General features: G+C 28.8%; 1 protein-coding gene across 1 annotated transcript in view; it reads left to right on the forward strand.

Annotated features, from left to right (window-relative positions):
* RpL10 (ribosomal protein L10) overlaps positions 1 to 19,137 on the forward strand; it is a 75,842-nt gene that overhangs the window by 23,393 nt on the left and 33,312 nt on the right. The window lies entirely within an intron of this gene.

Below are 19,137 nucleotides of genomic sequence, written 5' to 3' on the forward strand. Positions count from 1 at the left end.
TCTCCTCCACCCCCAGTAGAAATTCTTGTGTTAGACAATCTTTTCTCAAAACCTTCTGAAGACTAGTTTCTATTTTACAGGAGCTATTTGGAGTTTTAGCAGTTGAAAAAAATGTGTAGTTCTACTTGTCTTGGTTCGATGTTATCACAAGTAGCAGATTTCTACTATCTTAAACAACCTATTTTGTTAAAAATAGCAAAATTTAGGAGAAATAACAGTTTTTGGTTGTTATTTGGAAAACTAGAGTAAATCCGCTTATGTGTTCAACACAAACTTTGGATTTTCGAAACAAATAAGCCTATAAGAGCGAAAAAGAGGATTTTGCAGAAAAAGATAGATGCACAGTTTGAAAATAAAGACGGCGTAGATTTTAGTTATCATTATTATTTAGTGCCTTATATTTTGACTTAAAAGAAAATTCAAACTGCAAAACAAAAACCGTTTGTCTCATTTCTATTTGAGTGCAAAGTCGTGTTCTACGAAGACGATTGCTATCACAAAAACGATAAAGACTCTATACCGCAATTGGTTACCGTCAAGCACTCTACCCAACTGCATGCAGCACATGACATGGATCAAAATGGGAAAACACTGTTCCGTTGAAATCAACGAAAGAAAATGGGAACAGGTAAAGTGACTAAAAGAAACTGGTTCTATTTCAATAAACACAAAGGTTTTTCAAACTTTTCGTGGAAACTTAAAATTTTCTTCATTTGCCTCCTCCCCTCTCAGTGATGCCAACATCACTAAAATAGAGAACCATTAACTTTATTCATGGACCACCTACCCTTCACAAACACCTAAAAAGAAAAAGGTTTACCCTTTCATCTAATCCTGAAGTTTAAGCAGCTAACAACTAATCAGAAATAATTTGGAGTATTCTAAACTAATTACCAATATGAAAAAAAAACTTTGAGTCGGATTTTTTAAGGTGCCTTTCCATCATAGGGCGCTCCGGCCACTATAGAACTAAAATAACAAATAAAAAAATAGCAAAAAAAAACATTGCGATCACTCCAAAAACCCTCTATTTACCTCAGGGTAAATATTTCTATTACTATTATAAATATCTCTATCATTACTATTGCCTTCTGCTAGGAAAGCATCCCCCTTCCATTATCTAGCAAAGTAGAACTTAGGAAGGAAAAATAGCACGTTGCGACGGGTCGACCAAGTGTTATTGAATTTTAGCGCCAAAATAAGATGACTCTGACGTCAACACTCTGATGTCATCTCAAGATGAAGTGACGTCAAAACTCTGAAAAGCACTGTCACAATTCTCACCTTTTTTTCGCAAGGAAAGCAACAATAAAAATTGTAACTTTTAAGGTTACAATATATTTTTTTAATAACAATAAGGATAACCTTTAGCAATCTAATAAAGCAAAATTTCTAATAGGGTAATGTATATTGAAAAGGCTGCTTAAGTATTCGGAAACATTGGTTTTACAATAGTATTTTTTTTCTTCCAATGGAAAATAAATTTAGTTCATAAAACCAAGATGGCACTTGCCAAATTCTTTTTCCCCTGCTGATGCGGACTTTTCTAGAACCAGCACCAGTTCCCGTTACCAAAACTGCCTTTAAACCTTTCCACTGAGTCCAAGAACTAGTGTTATATACTATGGAAGTACAAACTGAAGCTTCAGATGAAACATTTGTTACAGACGAATTGTAAAACAGCTATATTTTTCGACAAATATTTACTATATTTTGCAAGTGACGTTGGGTCTAGAACCGGGAGAAGTTCAACTTTTAAACAAAATGCAGGAACTTTTATGGATTTGTTAAAATTCAGGGAAGTAATGCCTGCATTTCATTCAAAATAACATCGTCACGGTGCTTTTGTATTTGACTGACGTCTTGCATAGCATTAAGCGCCTTACACGGTTTTCCACAACATCAAATGATTTTTAGTTACGAATTTTGTGCCCTCAAGTCAAAATTAAGTAAGGTTTGTATTCAACTTAGGAAACTTAAAAATTAGACTTTGACTGTAATATTATGTTTCAAAGACAAACCAATCACTTCAAACTAAAAAAAAACAATATAAAGAACTGATCATTAGTATGACGATAATAGCCTAATTAGAGCATTAAATTAGCTGATATAGACTAGAACTGAATTCCTAACATTCTGCCTCGTTTCTCTCTTAAAGTAGCACTAAAAGAAATATTTATTATGTTTATTAACAAATTATGGTTTATTAATTATGATCTGGTTAATTACGTCAACTCCTATGGGATTGTGTTTCAACGCATACCTACTAGTGTGATAGGGTCTCTGTAACAAGATTAAATAAAAAATAAAAAAAGTTTTTTAACTGAAAATAAGGAGCTAAATTAAAACTTAAAACGAATAGAAATTATTACGTATATGAAAGGGGCTGTCTCCTCCTCAACGCCTCGCTCTTTACGCTAAAGTTTTATATTGTTTTAAAAATAGATTTGTCAGAAAGAGTCAAACTTTATCGTAAAGAGCGAGGCATTGAGGAGGGGACATCCCCGTTCATATACGGAATAATTTCTGTTCATTTTAAGTTTTAATATCGCTCCTTACTTTAAGTTAAAAAAACTTGTTTTTTTTTTTATTTAATTTCTGAATGTTTTTGAATTAATGCAGCTTTGATTTTGGCTCACCGTAAATGAATAATTAAAATGAAATCTGCATATTAATTTTACTTCTTTTGGCTAAATGGCTTTCTCGAAATTTTGTTCTGACGTAACTTACGAATTAACTTAAGTAACGAACTTCTATATTTGGATGTTCTTATTAGGTATATTATGGAGTTTACCCCAAGTCAATACCTCGCTCTTTACGCTAAAGTTCGAATTTTGTTCGAATCACAAACCACTGAATCAAAAAGGCCGGTTAATTATAGATAGCTCTTTTGAAAGTACTAAATAAACTTTAGCGTAAAGGGCGAGGTACTGACTAGGGGGCGAACCCCTCATGTACGTAATAATTTCTGTTTGTTTTAAGTTTTAATATTGTTCCTTAATTTCAGTTGAAAAAACTTGTTTTTTTAATTTAATTTCTGATCTTTTTTTTAAATAATGCTGGAAAATCTGGCGCCCCCTTCATAGAAATGTCCCTTCCCCCAAGGAAAACTCCTCCTTGGAAAGATCCTTCCCCGAAACCCCCTCCTCCGACCCCCCCCCCACAAGAAAAAAACCCTCCTGAAACGTCTGTATACTTCCCATTAACCAATACTATATGTAAACAATGGGCAAAGCTTAAAACTTGCAGCCCTTCACCCAGGAACTGTGGGGGATTAAGTCATCCTCAAAGACATATTTATTAGATTTTCAACTATACTACTACTACTAACAACTCACCGCAGCACCAAGCCGCCTGAGGCCAACACAGCTACGCACGCTCCTCCTCCATCCCAATCTATTTAAAGCCTCCTTTTTTACACCCGCCCACGAAGTTCCCAGTTCCTTTAAATTTTTCTTTATGACGTCCTCCCACCCAAGACGAGGACGACCTGCTTTTCGTTTAGCCCTAGACGGTTAGCCGAAAAGAACAATCTTCGGCAATCTGTCATCCGCACAACGTGCCCTAGCCAACTCAACCTTTCTTTCATTATACCCCTAGAGAGCGGTATTGAACCACATTTTTCGTATAGCCTATTATTTGAAATACGGTCAGTCAGTCGGGTACCCAGAACAATCCTTAAGCAATTTCTCTGGAAAAAATCTAGCAAATCTTCATCCGCTTTTCGGAGCACCCATGCTTCAGAGCCATATTTGTCCACTGTCATCACTGTAGCTTCTAATATTCTAATCTCAGTTTGCAGACTTATCTTCCAATTCTTCCAAACTTTTTTAACTGTGAGAAAACACCCTGAGCCTTGGCTATTCTACTTTTAACATCTTCACTGCTCCCACCATCTTTACTAATAATACTACCAAGGTAAGTGAAGCTGCCCACCTTATCAATCTTTTCATTATCCGACGTCACCTTTTAATCTTCACTTATTCCGAGCCTTAGTGAGTAAGTCTTTTTAACATTACTTTTCAAACCTATTCTAGCACCCTGAACTCGCAAAACCTCTAAAACTTCATTCATTTTGCTCACACTTTCATCTAGGATGCTTAAATCATCAGCATAATCTAAGTCCAGGAGACTTTCTCTTCCCAATTTGATTCCGTGGTCTACCATTGCCTTTCCTGTGCTCCTTAAGCTGAACAAAATGGCTATCTCAAAATTTTGATTGGGTGACTTCGGGAAAAAATTAGCGTGGGAGGGGGCCAAGTTGTCCTCCAATTTTTTGGCCACTTAAAAAGGGCACTATAACTTTTAAGTTACATTCAGATGTTTCCTCTTACGATATCCTAGGACTACTGGATCGATACGATCACCCCTGGGGAAATGAAAAATAAAAAAATAAATAAACACGCATCCGTGATCTTTCTTCTGGCAAAAAATTCAAAATTCCACATTTTTGCAGATAGGAGCTTGAAACTTCTAGAGTAGGGTTCTCTAATATGCTGAATCTGAATGTGTGATTTTCATTAAAGTTTTATGACTTTTAGGGGTTGTTTCCCGCTTTTTTCAAAAATAAGGCAAATATTCTCAGGCACTTAACTTTTGATGGGTAAGACTAAAATGAAACTAATGAAACTTATATATTTGAAATCAGCATTAGAATCTTATTCGATTGTTGTATCTATTGGTATCAAAATTGCGGTTTTTAGAGTTTTGGTTACTATTGAGCCGGGTCGCTCCTTACTTACAGTTCATTACCACGAACTGTTTAAAAGTTCGAATTTTGTTCCAATTCTTCAAAAATGACCCCTGTATCACCAAGGCCATTAATTAGAATAAATAGCTCTTATGGAAGTACTAAAAAATCTTTGGCTTAAAGAGCAAGGAATCAACTGGGGGGCGAACCCAATCATATACGTAATAATTTCTGTTCGTTTTAAGTTTTGATGTTGCTCCTTGCTTTCAATTGAAAAACTATTTTTTTTTTTTTTTTTTTCTGATCTTTTTTTTAAATAGTACCAGGAAAATCCGGCGCCCCATTCATAGCAATGTCCATTCCCCCATGGAAAGATCCTTCCACATAACCCCCGACCCATTCCCCCCCCCCCCACTACCAGAAAAAATCCCCCCTAAAAACGTCTGTATACATCCCAATAACCAATACAATATGTAAACATTGGGTAAAATTCATAGCTTTCAGCCCCCCCCCGGAGACTTTGGGGATTAAGTTATCAAAAAAGACGTAGTTATTATATTTTCGACCATGCTGAACAAATTGGTTATCTCAAAACTTTGATCAGGTGACTTTGGGAAAAAAATGAGCATGGGAGGGGGCCTAGTTGCCCTCCATTTTTTGGTCAATTAAAAAGAAGCACTAGAACTTTTAATTTTCGTTCGAATGAGCCCTCCCACGATATTCTAGGACCACTTGGTTGATACGATCACCACTGGAAAAAAAAACAAAAAAAAAACACGCATCCATGATCTTTCTTCTGGGAAAAAAAATACAAAATTCCACATTTTTTCAGATAGGAGCTTGAAACCTCTACAGTAGGGTTCTCTGATCCGCTGAATCCGATGGTGCCATTTTCATTAAGGTTCTATAACTTTTAGGGGGTGTTTCCCCCTTTTTTCAAAAATCAGGCAAATTCTCTCAGGCGCGTAAATTTTGACGGGTAGAACTAAACTTGATAAAACTTATATATTTGAAATCAGCAAACAAATTTGATTCTTTTGATGTACATGTTGGTATCAAAAGTCAGTTTTTTAGAGTTTCGGTTACTATTGAGCCGGGTCGCTCCTTACTTACAGTTCTTTACCACGAACTGTTTGATTGATTTAACGTGAAAGAAGGAACTTAAGTTTGTATGTGCCAATATTAAAATTGTTTGCATGCTCTCTCTCAGCAATTGGGGTTGCCAAATTACATTCCCTCCCCTACCCATAGACAAAATATTGCGGCGTATGTGCCAACCTTCGATAATCAAACAGTTCGTGGTAACGAACTGTAAGTAAGGAGAGACGCGGCTCAATAGTAACCGAAATTCTAAAAAACAGAGTTTGATGACAATAGATACATCAAAAGAATCAAATTTCTATGCTGATTCCAAGTTTAATAAATTTCATTAAGTCAAATGTTACCATCAAAAATTACGAGCGTAAGAAAGTTTGCCCTATTTTCGAAAAAGAGGGGAAACACCACCAAAATGTTTCACAGTCTTAGTGAAAATTGCACCATCAGATTCAGCATATCAGACATGGGAATTTTCCATGGAATGCGTGAAAGAAATGCAGAAGAAACATCAAGGATACGTGTTTATTTGTTTGTTTGTTGTATTTTCCGGGGGTGATCGAACCAAACCAGTTATTCTAGAAGATCGGGAGAAGGCTCATTTAATCAGGAATCTAAAGTTCTAGAACCCTTTCTTAACCAAAAAGATTAGAGGGCAACTAACTCCCATGCCCTTTTTCCCTAAAGTCGTCTGATGTCATTGTGAGATATATATTTTATTGAACATAGATGAGAGGTTCAATAACTATGCCTTTGGGGGTAACATGACTCCCTGGGGAAAGGTCTGTAAGTTACGAAATTTGCCCATTGTTTACGTGCAGTAATTGTTATTAGGGGAGGAGACTTTCTGCTTGACGGAATTTCCCATGATGAGAGTTGTCCGTGAGTAGAGAGCTATCTTATACTCCGATCAGGGCTCCTTATATGGGCATAGAGTCATTAGGGAGAATCGGTCAATGACCTCTTTCTCCAGGTGTGTTTTTGGCACGCCCTCAGCGAATGTCAATGTTGTTATTGTTTCCGAGGTCAAATGCCAAGGTCAATGTTGTTTTGAACAGAGTAATTAGAGAGAACACGTGGTTAATGGGGTCAATGTTGTTTTTGTAAGTGCACGCTCGTGGCAGATGTTATGATCCGGAAATAGTATTTGTTATTGTTATTCGAGCCAAATGTTGTTGTCATTCGAAGCAAAGTTAATGACATTTCCTTCCTGTTCGAGGCAGATGTTATGATCCGGAAATAGTATTTGTTATTGTTATTCGAGGCAAATGTTGTTGTCGTTCGAAGAAAAGTTAATGACATTTCCTTCCTGTTTGAGGCAGATGTTATGATCCGGAAATAGTATTTGTTATTGTTATTCGAGCCAAATGTTGTTGTCGTTCGAAGCAAAGTTAATGACATTTCCTTCCCGTTCGAGGCAGATGTTATGATCCGGAAATAGTATTTGTTATTGTTATTCGATCCAGATTTTACGAGTTCCCGGGAAACAGTTAGATCCCACTTCTTAGCAAATCAGCGAGTCGGTTACATCCCCCTTCTCAGCCAATCAGAGGGCTTGCTTACACCTCCTTCTACGTCAATCCGGAGGGGGGACGGAGATATTAGAAAAAGAGGATTGCAGATTGGGTTAGTTTAGATTTTTAGTTTATTATTTTATTAATTATTTAGTTTAGATTTTTAGTCTATTTTAAGTTTTCTTTAATACCTTTATTTAGTTTAGTTTAAGTTTGGTTTAGTTTAGATTTTAGTTTAGTTTTAGTTTAATGTTTAGTTTAGTGTTATAATTTATATTTTGTTTAGTTTTAGTTTAGTTTTAGATTAGTGTTTAGTTTTAGTTAGAGTTATAGTTTAGTAGTTTAGAGATTAGAATTTATTTTTATTTTAGTTTTAGTTAGTTTAGTTTAGTTTTAGATTATTGTTTAGTTTTATTTAGTTATATTTTATTTTAGTTTTAGATTAGTGTTTAGTTTTAGTTTAGAGTTTTAGTTAGTTTAGTTTAGTTTTAGATTAGTGTTTAGTTTTAGTTAGAGTTATAGTTTAGTATTTTATAGATTAGAATTTATTTCTTGTTTAGTTTTAGTTAGTTTAGTTTTAGTTTAGTCTAGAGTTTTAGTTTAGAGTTTTAGTTTACTTTTAGTTTTTTTTAGTTAAGAGTTTTCGTTTTACATATGAGTTTTAGTTAGAGTTTTAATTTAGTAGCTTAGTTTGGTTTTAGTTTAGTTTTAGATTAGTGTTTAGTTTTATTTAGAGTTATAGTTTAGTAGTTTATGGATTAGAATTTATTTCTAGTTTAGTTTTAGTTAGTTTAGTTTTAGTTTAGTCTAGATTTTTAGTTTAGTTTTATATTAGTGTTTAGTTTTAGTTAGAGTTTTAGTTAGTTTAGTTTTAGTTTAGTATAGATTTTTAGTTTTAGTTTTAGTTTACTTTTAGTTTATTTTAGATTAGAGTTTTAGTTTAGCTACATTTTGCTAAAGAGTTTTAGCTAGAGTTTTAATTTAGTAGCTTAGTTCAGTTTTAGTTTAGTTTTAGATTAGTGTTTAGTTTTAGTTTTGAGTTTTAGTTAGTTTAGTTTAGTTTTAGATTAGAATTTATTTCTAGTTTAGTTTTAGTTAGTTTAGTTTTAGTTTAGTCTAGATTTTTAGTTTTAGTTTTAGTTTACTTTTAGTTTAGTTTACATTAGAGTTTTAGTTTAGCTACAGTTTGCTAAAGAGTTTTAGTTAGAGTTTTAATTTAGTAGTTTAGTTTGGTTTTAGTTTAGTGTTTAGTTTTAGTTTTAGTTTAGAGTTTTAGTTTAGTTTTAGAGTAGTGTTTAGTTTTAGTTTAGAGTTATAGTTTATTTTTAGATTAGTGTTTAGTTTTAGTTTAGAGTTTTAGTTAGTTTATTTTAGTTTTAGATTATTGTTTAGTTTTATTTAGAGTTATAGTTTAGTAGTTTAGAAAGTAAAATTTATTTTTAGTTTAGTTTCAGTTATTTTAGTTTTAGTTTAGTCTAGATTTTTATTCTGAGTTTTAGTTTACTTTTAGTTAAAAGTTCTCTCTTTACATATGAGTTTAAGTTAGAGTTTTAATTTAGCAGCATAGCTTGGTTTAATTTTAGTTTTAGATTAGTGTTTATTTTTAGTTTAGAGTTTTAGTTTAGTTTTAGTTTAGTGTTTAGTTTTAGTTAGAGTTATAGTTTAGTTTAGTTTTAGATTAGTGTTTAGTTTTAGTTTAGAGTTTTAGTTAGTTTAGTTTAGTTTTAGATTAGCGTTTAGTTTTAGTTAGAGTTATACTTTAGTAGTTTAGAGATTAGAATTTATTTCTAGTTTAGTTTTAGTTAGTTTAGTTTTAGTTTAGCCTAGATTTTTAGTTTGAGTTTTAGTTTACTTTTAGTTTTTTTAGTTAAGAGTTTTCGTTTTACTTATGAGTTTAAGTTAGAGTTTTAATTTAGTAGCTTAGTTTGTTTTAATTTTATTTTTATTGTAGTATTTATTTACACTTGTTTGTTTTATTTTCTTTGTATTTTATATTTACTTTTTTTAGTTTTTTTTTATTCTATATGTTTATTTTATATTTATATGATTGGTTATTTTTAGTTAGATTTTTAGTTTAGTATTAGATTAGTGTTTAGTTTTAGTTTAGAGTTTTAGTTAGTTTAGTTTATTTTTAGTTTAGTCTAGATTTTTAGTTTTAGTTTTAGTTTACTTTTAGTTTTTTTTAGTTAAGATTTTTCTTTTTACATATGAGTTTTAGTTAGAGTTTTAATTTAGTAGCTTAGTTTGGTTTTAGTTTAGTTTTAGATTAGTGTTTAGTTTTAGTTTAGAGTTTTAGTTAGTTTAGTTTTATTTGATTATAGATTTTTATTTTTAGTTTTATTTTACTTTTATTTTAGTTTAGATTAGAGTTTTAGTTTAGCTATAGTTTGCTAAAGAGTTTTAGTTAGAGTTTTAATTTAGTAGCTTAGTTCGGTTTTAGTTTAGTTTTAGATTAGTGTTTAGTTTTAGTTTAGAGGTTTAGTTTAGTTTTAGATTAGTGTTTAGTTTTAGTTAGAGTTATAGTTTAGTTTAGTTTTAGATTAGTGTTTAGTTTTATTTTAGAGTTTTAGTTAGTTTAGTTTTATTTTAGTGTAGAGTTTTATTTTTAGTTTTAGTTTACTTTTAGTTTAGTTTATATTAGAGTTTTAGTTTAGCTACAGTTTGCTAAAGAGTTTTAGTTAGAGTTTTAATTTAGTAGCTTAGTTTGGTTTAATTTTAGTTTTAGATTAGTGTTTAGTTTTAGTTTGGAGTTTTAGTTTAGTTTTAGTTTAGTTTTAGTTAGTTTATTTTTATTTTAGTCTAGATTTTTAGTTTAGTTTTAGATTAGTGTTTATTTTTAGTTAGAGTTTTAATTTAGTAGATTAGTTTGGTTTTAGTTTAGTTTTAGATTAGTGTTTAGTTTTAGTTTAGAGTTTTAGTTAGTTTAGTTTAGGTTTAGTTTAGTCTAGATTTTTAGTTTTTGTTTTAGTTTACTTTTAGTTTTTTTAGTTAAGAGTTTTCGTTTTACATATGAGTTTTAGTTAGAGTTTTAATTTAGTAGCTTAGTTTGGTTTTAGTTTAGTTTTAGATTAGTGTTTAGTTTTAGTTTAGAGTTTTAGTTAGTTTAGTTTTAGTTTAGTCTAGATTTTTAGTTTTAGTTTTAGTTTAATTTTAGTTTAGTTTAGATTATAGTTTTAGTTTAGATACAGTTTGCTAAAGAGTTTTAGTTAGAGTTTTAATTTAGTAGCTTAGTTCGGTTTTAGTTTAGTTTTGATTAGTTTTTAGTTTTAGTTTAGAGTTTTAGTTTAGTTTTAGATTAGTGTTTAGTGTTATTTAGAGTTATAGTTTAGTTTAGTTTTAGATTAGTTTTTAGTTTTAGTTTAGATTTTTAGTTAGTTTAGTTTTAGTTTAGTCTAGATTTTTAGTTTTAGTTTTAGTTTAGTTTTAGTTTAGTTTAGATTAGAGTTTTAGTTTAGCTACAGTTTGCTAAAGAGTTTTAGTTAGAGTTTTAATTTAGTATCTTAGTTCGGTTTTAGTTTAGTTTTAGATTAGTGTTTAGTTTTAGTTTAGAGTTATAGTTTAGTTTAGTTTTAGATTAGTGTTTAGTTTTAGTTAGAGTTATAGTTTAGTTTATTTTTAGATTATTGTTTAGTTTTATTTTAGATTTTTATTTAGTTTAGTTTAGTTTTAGATTAGTTTTTAGTTTTAGTTAGAGTTATACTTTAGTAGTTTATAGATTAGAATTTATTTCTAGTTTAGTTTTAGTTAGTTTAGTTTTAGTTTAGTCTAGATTTTTAGTTTGAGTTTTAGTTTACTTTTATTTTTTTAGTTAAGATTTTTCGTTTTACATATGAGTTTCAGTTAGAGTTTTAATTTATTAGCTTAGTTTGATTTAATTTTAGTTTTAGATTAGTGTTTAGTTTTAGTTTGGAGTTTTAGTTTAGTTTTAGTTCAGTTTTAGATTAGTGTTTAGTTTTAGTTAGAGTTATAGTTTATTAGTTTAGAGATTATAATTTATTTCTAGTTTAGTTTTAGTTAGTTTAGTTTTAGTTTAGTCTAGATTTTTAGTTTTAGTTTTAGATTACTTTTAGTTTAGTTAGATTAGAGTTTTAGTTTAGCTACAGTTTGCTAAAGAGTTTTAGTTAGAGTTTTAATTTAGTAGCTTAGTTTGGTTTTAGTTTAGTTTTAGATTAGTGTTTAGTTTTAGTTAGAGTTATACTTTAGTAGTTTAGAGATTAGAATTTATTTCTAGTTTAGTTTAGTTTTAGATTAGTTTTTAGTTTTAGTTAGTTATACTTTAGTAGTTTAGAGATTATAACTTATTTCAAGTTTAGTTTTTGTTAGTTTAGTTTTAGTTTAGTATAGATTTTTAGTTGGAATTTTAGTTTAATTTTAGTTTAGTTTAGATTAGAGTTTTAGTTTAGCTACAGTTTGCTAAAGAGTTTTAGTTAGAGTTTTAATTTAGTAGCTTATTTCAGTTTTAGTTTAGTTTTAGATTAGTGTTTAGTTTTAGTTTAGATTTTAGTATTGTTTAGTTTAGTTTATTTTTAGTTATGGTTTTGAAGTGCCTAAAGGGAAAATAAATGCCGTTGTTCTTGTAGTTTCTTCAATGTCATAACGTTAACTAATAGCCTTTTCTACTGTTCACCAGAAGATATACTGTAATTTCATTGTCGAAAATCTCGGTGACTACACGAAGATCCTCGGGCGTGCTCTGATTAAGATCCAGTAAAATGTAACCGTAGGGCTTGCTAGTTACCTGAGTTTACGCTGACAACAGAAGTTTTGGGGCATCGGGTTGTATCTTTTTATTAAGAGTTATCAGTAAGATAGAATCACTGACGAATCGATAGATAATATAGACAGCATAATTCAAAGCAAGGGTTTACATACATATACTCTTATGAATCAAATTGTGTAGAACTATGGTTCTGGAAATATGTTCATGATGAGATCGGACAGTGAACAACTTCAGCACTCCCTGTGAGAGCTGTTCAATTGAGTCAGTTAAATCATCAATAATCAGGCACGAGTTCGATTAAATACTATTGAAAACATCAAGTCCTCGTATGAATTGTATTGGTATGCTGTGGCAATAGCTTTTATTTTATCATAGGACTCTTGCCAAATACTATAGCAATAGTAGATTTTTTTCGGCTTTTCCAAAAACATTTTATCGCAATTTTGAATTATTCTAGCTAAAAGTGTTGTTTTACCCGACATTGAGGGACCACACAGAAACGATCTGAAGGGTGTTTTAAATTGATACATGCTGTTGACAACAGCCGGACTATGACTAACTGTAAACCATATGTGTCCCATGAGTAGCTAGTAATTTTCCCATAGATCTATCTATTCAAGAACAACAAAAACAATATTTCATGGCAACATTTATTACAGCAATATGAACACTTATTCAACTTGACAAAATTTCATGGTCAACATGAAAACTCTATTTGTTCAACATGAACAATGATAACACTTTTTTGTCTTTAAACACTTTTTTCCATCTACAGCAATTTTTGTACATCAACACTTTTCTCTAGAACACTTTTCTATACAACAACATGAACACTTGTTCAACGTGACAAAATTTCATTGGTCAACATGAAAACTCTATTTGTTCAACATGAACAATGATAACACTTTTTGTCTTTAAACACTTTTCTGTACAAAAAAACACAACTTAAACACTTTTCTATACAATAACACTTTCTATAAAACAAAATACAGCCCCTTGGAACACTAGCCCCTTTTAACATGAGGAATTTAAAGTTGGGATCCCCCCCCAGGACCGTAGGAGCGGAGGCCGGCCGGCCGCAGGTGGGACGCCCCACCCCCCTGGGCGGCCGCGGGAAGGGCCCCCCACCCCTCCGGGAACCGCGATGGAAAAACAATAGTTGTCGTCACTGCTATGGGTTAGTGGTGGTGGTTAGTGCTTGGGTTAGATGAGGTTGAGTGGTTAGTTGGTCAGATTAGTTTATCCAGACCAAGTTGATTACGATAGTCTACGCATTCAACTCGATCTGAAATACGGTAGTGGCCGTGGGGTAGGACACTCACACCATTCTCGAGCACATAGACCTTGTCAGATATACATGACATTGCATTTTTTTCCACTCTCACAGTATAATTTCTATACTGTAGAGAGCGAATTGCAAGCACTTTTGCTCTTGGCACTAGGCTACTTTCTACACAGTCTTTGTATACGCTCATGTTAAAATTGCTCTTTACAAAGTGTGTAGGCACCCCTTTACATGTCTTCTTTTCATCCCCACTATGTGTTTCCACGCAATAAACTTTGGGACCCGGGAAAACCCCCCTAGATATCAAATCACTCCCCGTTTCAGATTTTAATTTTAATAGTTGGTTGGGGGCTTGACGTTTCACCAGCTCGGGGTAGAGGGATGGATTCCAGTTGGTGAAATCCATCCGCGAGCTGATATGTGCACCCCATTTTGCAAATCACCCAATAAATCTTCATTTTTTACTTTTAGTAGCAGAGAGTCTGTGTCACCTTAGTAAAATTGTACCTCCCCCGCCCGGGACCAGTGCACCTTGAACTAATTGTAAAAGAACTATAACATGAGCTTCTTGGAGATTGCCAGTGCTGAACGGCCTCCTGCGATATTCTTATTCTGTAACAAGGGTTACTTTTGTCTGTGTAGAAGAACCATTACGGTATCTATGCTCGTAAACGATGTAAAATTGGGGTCGGCAATAATTTGTGCACATTCTAGAGGGTCAGTCACGAAGTCACAGCGAGATCTGTTACGTACGCTTTCACACATTTTGCCAAACGCTGAATTTAGAATGAGCTTGTACAATTCCTTCTCTACCTTGGAGTTTGCCCTAGAGCGTTTATCGACAAAGGTATCGATAAACGTTTTTAAATATGGTCGCTGATTGAACTGCAGGACCCTATGTATTAACTAAACTAAATTAAACTAAGCTACTAAATTAAAACTCTAACTAAAACTCATATGTAAAACTAAAACTCTTAACTAAAAAAAAACTAAAAGTAAAATAAAACGCAAACTAAAAATAAATAATTAACAAAAATAAAATATAAATAAATTCTAATCTCTCAGATACTGAACAATATCTCTAAACTAAAACTAAACACTAATATAAAACTAAACTAAAACCAAACTAAGCTACTAAATTAAAACTCTAATTAAAACTCTTTAGCAAACTTTAGATAAACTAAAACTCTAATCTAAACTAACCTAAAAGTAAACTAAAACTAAAACTAAAAATCTAGACTAAACTAAAACTAAACTAACTAAAACCAAACTAGAAATAAATTCTAATCTCTAAACTACTAAACTATAACTCTAACTAAAACTAAATACTAATCTAAAACTAAACTAAACTAACTAAAACTCTAAACTAAAACTAAACACTAATCTAAAATTAAACTAAAACTGAACTAAGCTGCTAAATTAAAACTCTAACTAAAACTCATGTGTAAAACGAAAACTCTTAACTAAAAAACTAACCTAAAACTAAACGAACTAAAACTAAACTAGAAATAAATTCTAATCTCTAAGCTACTAAAGTATAACTCTAACTAAAACTAAACAATAATATAAAACTAAACTAAACAAAATATAATTATAAACTAAAACTAAACACTAATATAAAAATAAAATAAACTAAATCCAAACTAAGCTACTAAACTAAAACTCTAAATAAAACTCTTTAGCAAACTGTAGCTAAACGAAAAACTCTAATCTAAAACTAAACTAAAACTAAACTAAAAATAAAGGTAATTAATAAACTTAAAATAAACTAAAAATAAAATAAAACAAAACTAAAAATGTAAAATAAAACTAAACATTAAAATAAAACTAAAATAAAATATACACTAAACAAAAATAAAACTAGAATAAAATAAATTTAATAAATAAACTTAAAATAAACTAAAAATCAAACTAAAAATCTAGACTAAACTAAAACTAAAATGACTAATACTAAACTAGAAATAAATTATAATATATAAAATACTAAAGTATAATTCTAACTAAAACTAAACACTAATCTAAAACTACACTAAACTAAATAAAACTCTAAACTAAAACTAAAAACTAATAAAAAAATAAACTAAAACCAAACTAAGCTACTAAATTAAAACTATAACTAAAACTATTTAGAAAACTTTAGCTAAACTAAAACTCTAATCTAAACTAAAGTAAAAGTAAACTAAAACTAAAACTAAAAATCTAGACTAAACTAAAACTAAACTAACTAAAACTAAACTAGAAATAAATTCTAATCTCTAAACTACTAATCTATAACTCTAACTAAAACTAAACACTAATCTAAAACTAAACTAAACTAGCTAAAACTCTAAACTAAAACTAAACACTAATCTAAAACTAAACTAAAACCAAACTAAGCTAATAAATTAAAACTCTAACTAAAACTCTTTAGCAAACTGTATATAAACTAAAACTCTAATCTAAACTAAACTAAAATTAAACTAAAACTAAACTAACTAAAACTAAACTAGAAATAAATTCTAATCTCTAAACTACTAAACTATAACTCTAACTAAAACTAAACACTAATCTAAAACTAAACTAAAACTAAACTAAAACTCTAAAATAAAACTAAACACTAATCTAAAACTAAAATTAAACTAAAACTGAACGAAGCTGCTAAATTAAAACTCTAACTAAAACTCATATATATAACGAAAACACTTAATTAAAAAAACTAAAAGTAAACTAAAACTCAAACTAAAAATATAGACTAAACTAAAACTAAACTAACTAAAACTAAACTAACTAAAATTCTAAACTAAAACTAAACAATAATCTAAAACTAAACTAAACTAAAACCAACCTAACCTACTAAGTTTAAACTCTAACTAAAACTCTTTAGCAAACTGTAGCTAAACTAAAATCCTAATCTAAAGATAAACTAAAAGCAAACTAAAAATAAAGTCAATTAACAAAATTAAAATAAAATAAAAATAAAATAAAAAAAAAATAAAAATATAAAAAAAAAATAAAAATTAAGACAAAAATAAAATAAAATCTAAACTAAACCAAAATAAAACTAAACTAAAAATAAAGGTAATGAATAAACTTAAAATAAACTTAAACTCAAATTAAAAATTTAGACTAAACTAAAACTAAAATAACTAAAACTAAACTATAAATAAATTCTAATCCCTAAACTGCTAAATTATAACTATAACTAAAACTAAATACTAATCTAAAACTAAACTAAACTAACTAAAAATCTAAACTAAAACTAAACACTAATCTAAAACTAAACTAAAACTAAACTAAGCTATTAAATTAAAACTTTAAATAAAACTCCTTAGCAAACTGTAACTAAACAAAAACTCTAATCTAAAACTAAACTAAAACTCCAAACTAAAACTAAACACTAATCTAAAACTAAAATTAAACTAAAACTGAACTAAGCTGCTAAATTAAAACTCTAACTAAAACTCATATGTAAAACGAAAACTCTTAACTAAAAAAACTAAAAGTAAACTAAAACTCAAACTAAAAATCTAGACTAAACAAAAACTAAACTAACTAAAACTAAACTAGAAATAAATTCTAATCTCTAAACTACTAAAGTATAACTCTAACTAAAACTAAACACTAATCTAAAACTAAACTAAACTAAATAAAACTCTAATCTAAAACTAAACAATAATCTAAAACTAAACTAAACTAAACCAAACTAAGCTACTAAGTTAAAACTCTAACTAAAACTCTTTAGCAAACTGTAGCTAAACTAAAACTCTAATCTAAAACTAAACTAAAACTAAACTAAAAATAAAAGGTAATTAATAAACTTAAAATAAACTAAAACTAAAATAAAAATATAAAATAAAAATAAAAATTAAAATAAAACTAAACTAAAATATAAACTAAACAAAACTAAAACTAAACTAAAAATAAAGGTAATGAATAAACTTAAAATAAACTAAAACTCAAACTAAAAATCTAGACTAAACAAAACTAAACTAGAAATAAATTCTAATCTCTAAACTACTAAAGTATAACTCTAACTAAAACTAAACACTAATCTAAAACTAAACTAAACTAACTAAAACACTAAACTAAACACTAATCTAAAACTAAACTAAAACCAAACTAAGCTACTAAATTAAAACTCTAACTAAAAATCTTTAGCAAAATGTATATAAAATAAAAATCTAATATAAAACTAAAATAAAACTAAAATAAAAATAAAGGTAATTAACAATATTAAAATAAACTAAAACTAAACTAAAACAACAATCAAAATATAAAATAAAAATAAAAATTAAACCAAAACTAAAATAATATATACAATAAACCAAAATAAAACTAGAATAAAAATAAAGGTTATGAATAAAATTAAAATAAACTCAAACTCTAATTAAAAGTTTAGACTAAACTAACTAAAACTAAACTAGAAATAAATTCTAATCTCTAAACTACTAAAGTATAATTCTAACTAAAACTAAACACTAATCTAAAACTAAACTAAACTAACTAAAACTCTAAATTAAAACTAAACACTAATCTAAAACTAAACTAAAACCAAACTAAGATATTAAATTAGAGCTACAAATAAAACTCATATGTAAAACGAAAACTCTTAACTAAAAAAAACTAAAAGTAAACTAAAACTCTAAACTAAAACTAAACACTAATCTAAAACTAAACTAAACTAAAACCAAACTAAGCTACTAAATTAAAACTCTAACTAAAACTCATATGTTAAACGAAAACTCTTGAATAAAAAAACTAAAATTAAATTCAAAATCAAACTAAAAATCTAGACTGAAACAAAATTAAACTAACTAAAAGTAAACTAGAAATAAATTATAATTCATAAACTAATAAATTATAACTCTAACTAAAACTAAAAAATAATCTAAAACTAAAATAAACTAATTAAATCTCTAAACTAAAACTAAATAATAAGCTAAAACTAAACTAAAATAAAACCAACCTAACCTACTAAATTAAAACTCTAACTAAAACTCTTTAGCAAACATTAGCTGAACTAAAAATCTAATCTAAAACTAAACTAAAAGTAAACTAAAAATAAAGGTAATGAATAAACTTAAAATAAACTAAAAACTAAACTAAAAATCTAAAAGAAAACTAAACATTAAACTAAAACTAAACTAAAATCTACACTAAACCAAACTAAAACTAAACTAAAATAAAGGTAATGAATAAACTTAAAATAAACTTAAACTCAAACTAAAAATCTAGCCTAAACAATACTAAACTAGAAATAAATTCTAATCTCTAAACTACTAAACTATAACTCTAACTAAAACTAAACACTAAACTAAAAATAAACTAAACTAACTAAAAATATAAAATAAAACTAAACACTAATATAAAACTAAACTAAAACCAAACTAAGATGCTAAATTAGAGCTACAAATAAAAATAATATTTAAAACTAAAAATCTTAACTAAAAAAAACTAAAAGTAAACTAAAACTCTAAACTAAAACTAAATACTAATCTAAAACTAAACTAAACTAAAACCAAACTAAGCTACTAAATTAAAACTCTAACTAAAACTCATATGTAAAACGAAAACTCTTAACTAAAAAAAACTAAAAGTAAACTAAAACTCAAACTAAAAATCTAGACTAAACTAAAACTAAACTAACTAAAACTAAACTAGAAATAAATTCTAATCCCTAAACTACTAAAGTATAACTCTAACTAAAACTAAACACTAATCTAAAACTAAACTAAACTAACAAAACTCTAAACTAAAACTAAACACTAATCTAAAACTAAACTAAACTAAAACCAAACTAAGCTACTAAATTAAAACTCTAACTAAAACTCTTTAGCAAACTGTAGCTAAACTA

The sequence above is a fragment of the Artemia sp. Qi Xiang Cuo genome, chromosome 3, assembly GCF_049724085.1.
Source record: "Artemia sp. Qi Xiang Cuo chromosome 3, ASM4972408v1, whole genome shotgun sequence".
In the NCBI taxonomy this organism is placed as follows: domain Eukaryota; kingdom Metazoa; phylum Arthropoda; class Branchiopoda; order Anostraca; family Artemiidae; genus Artemia; species Artemia sp. Qi Xiang Cuo.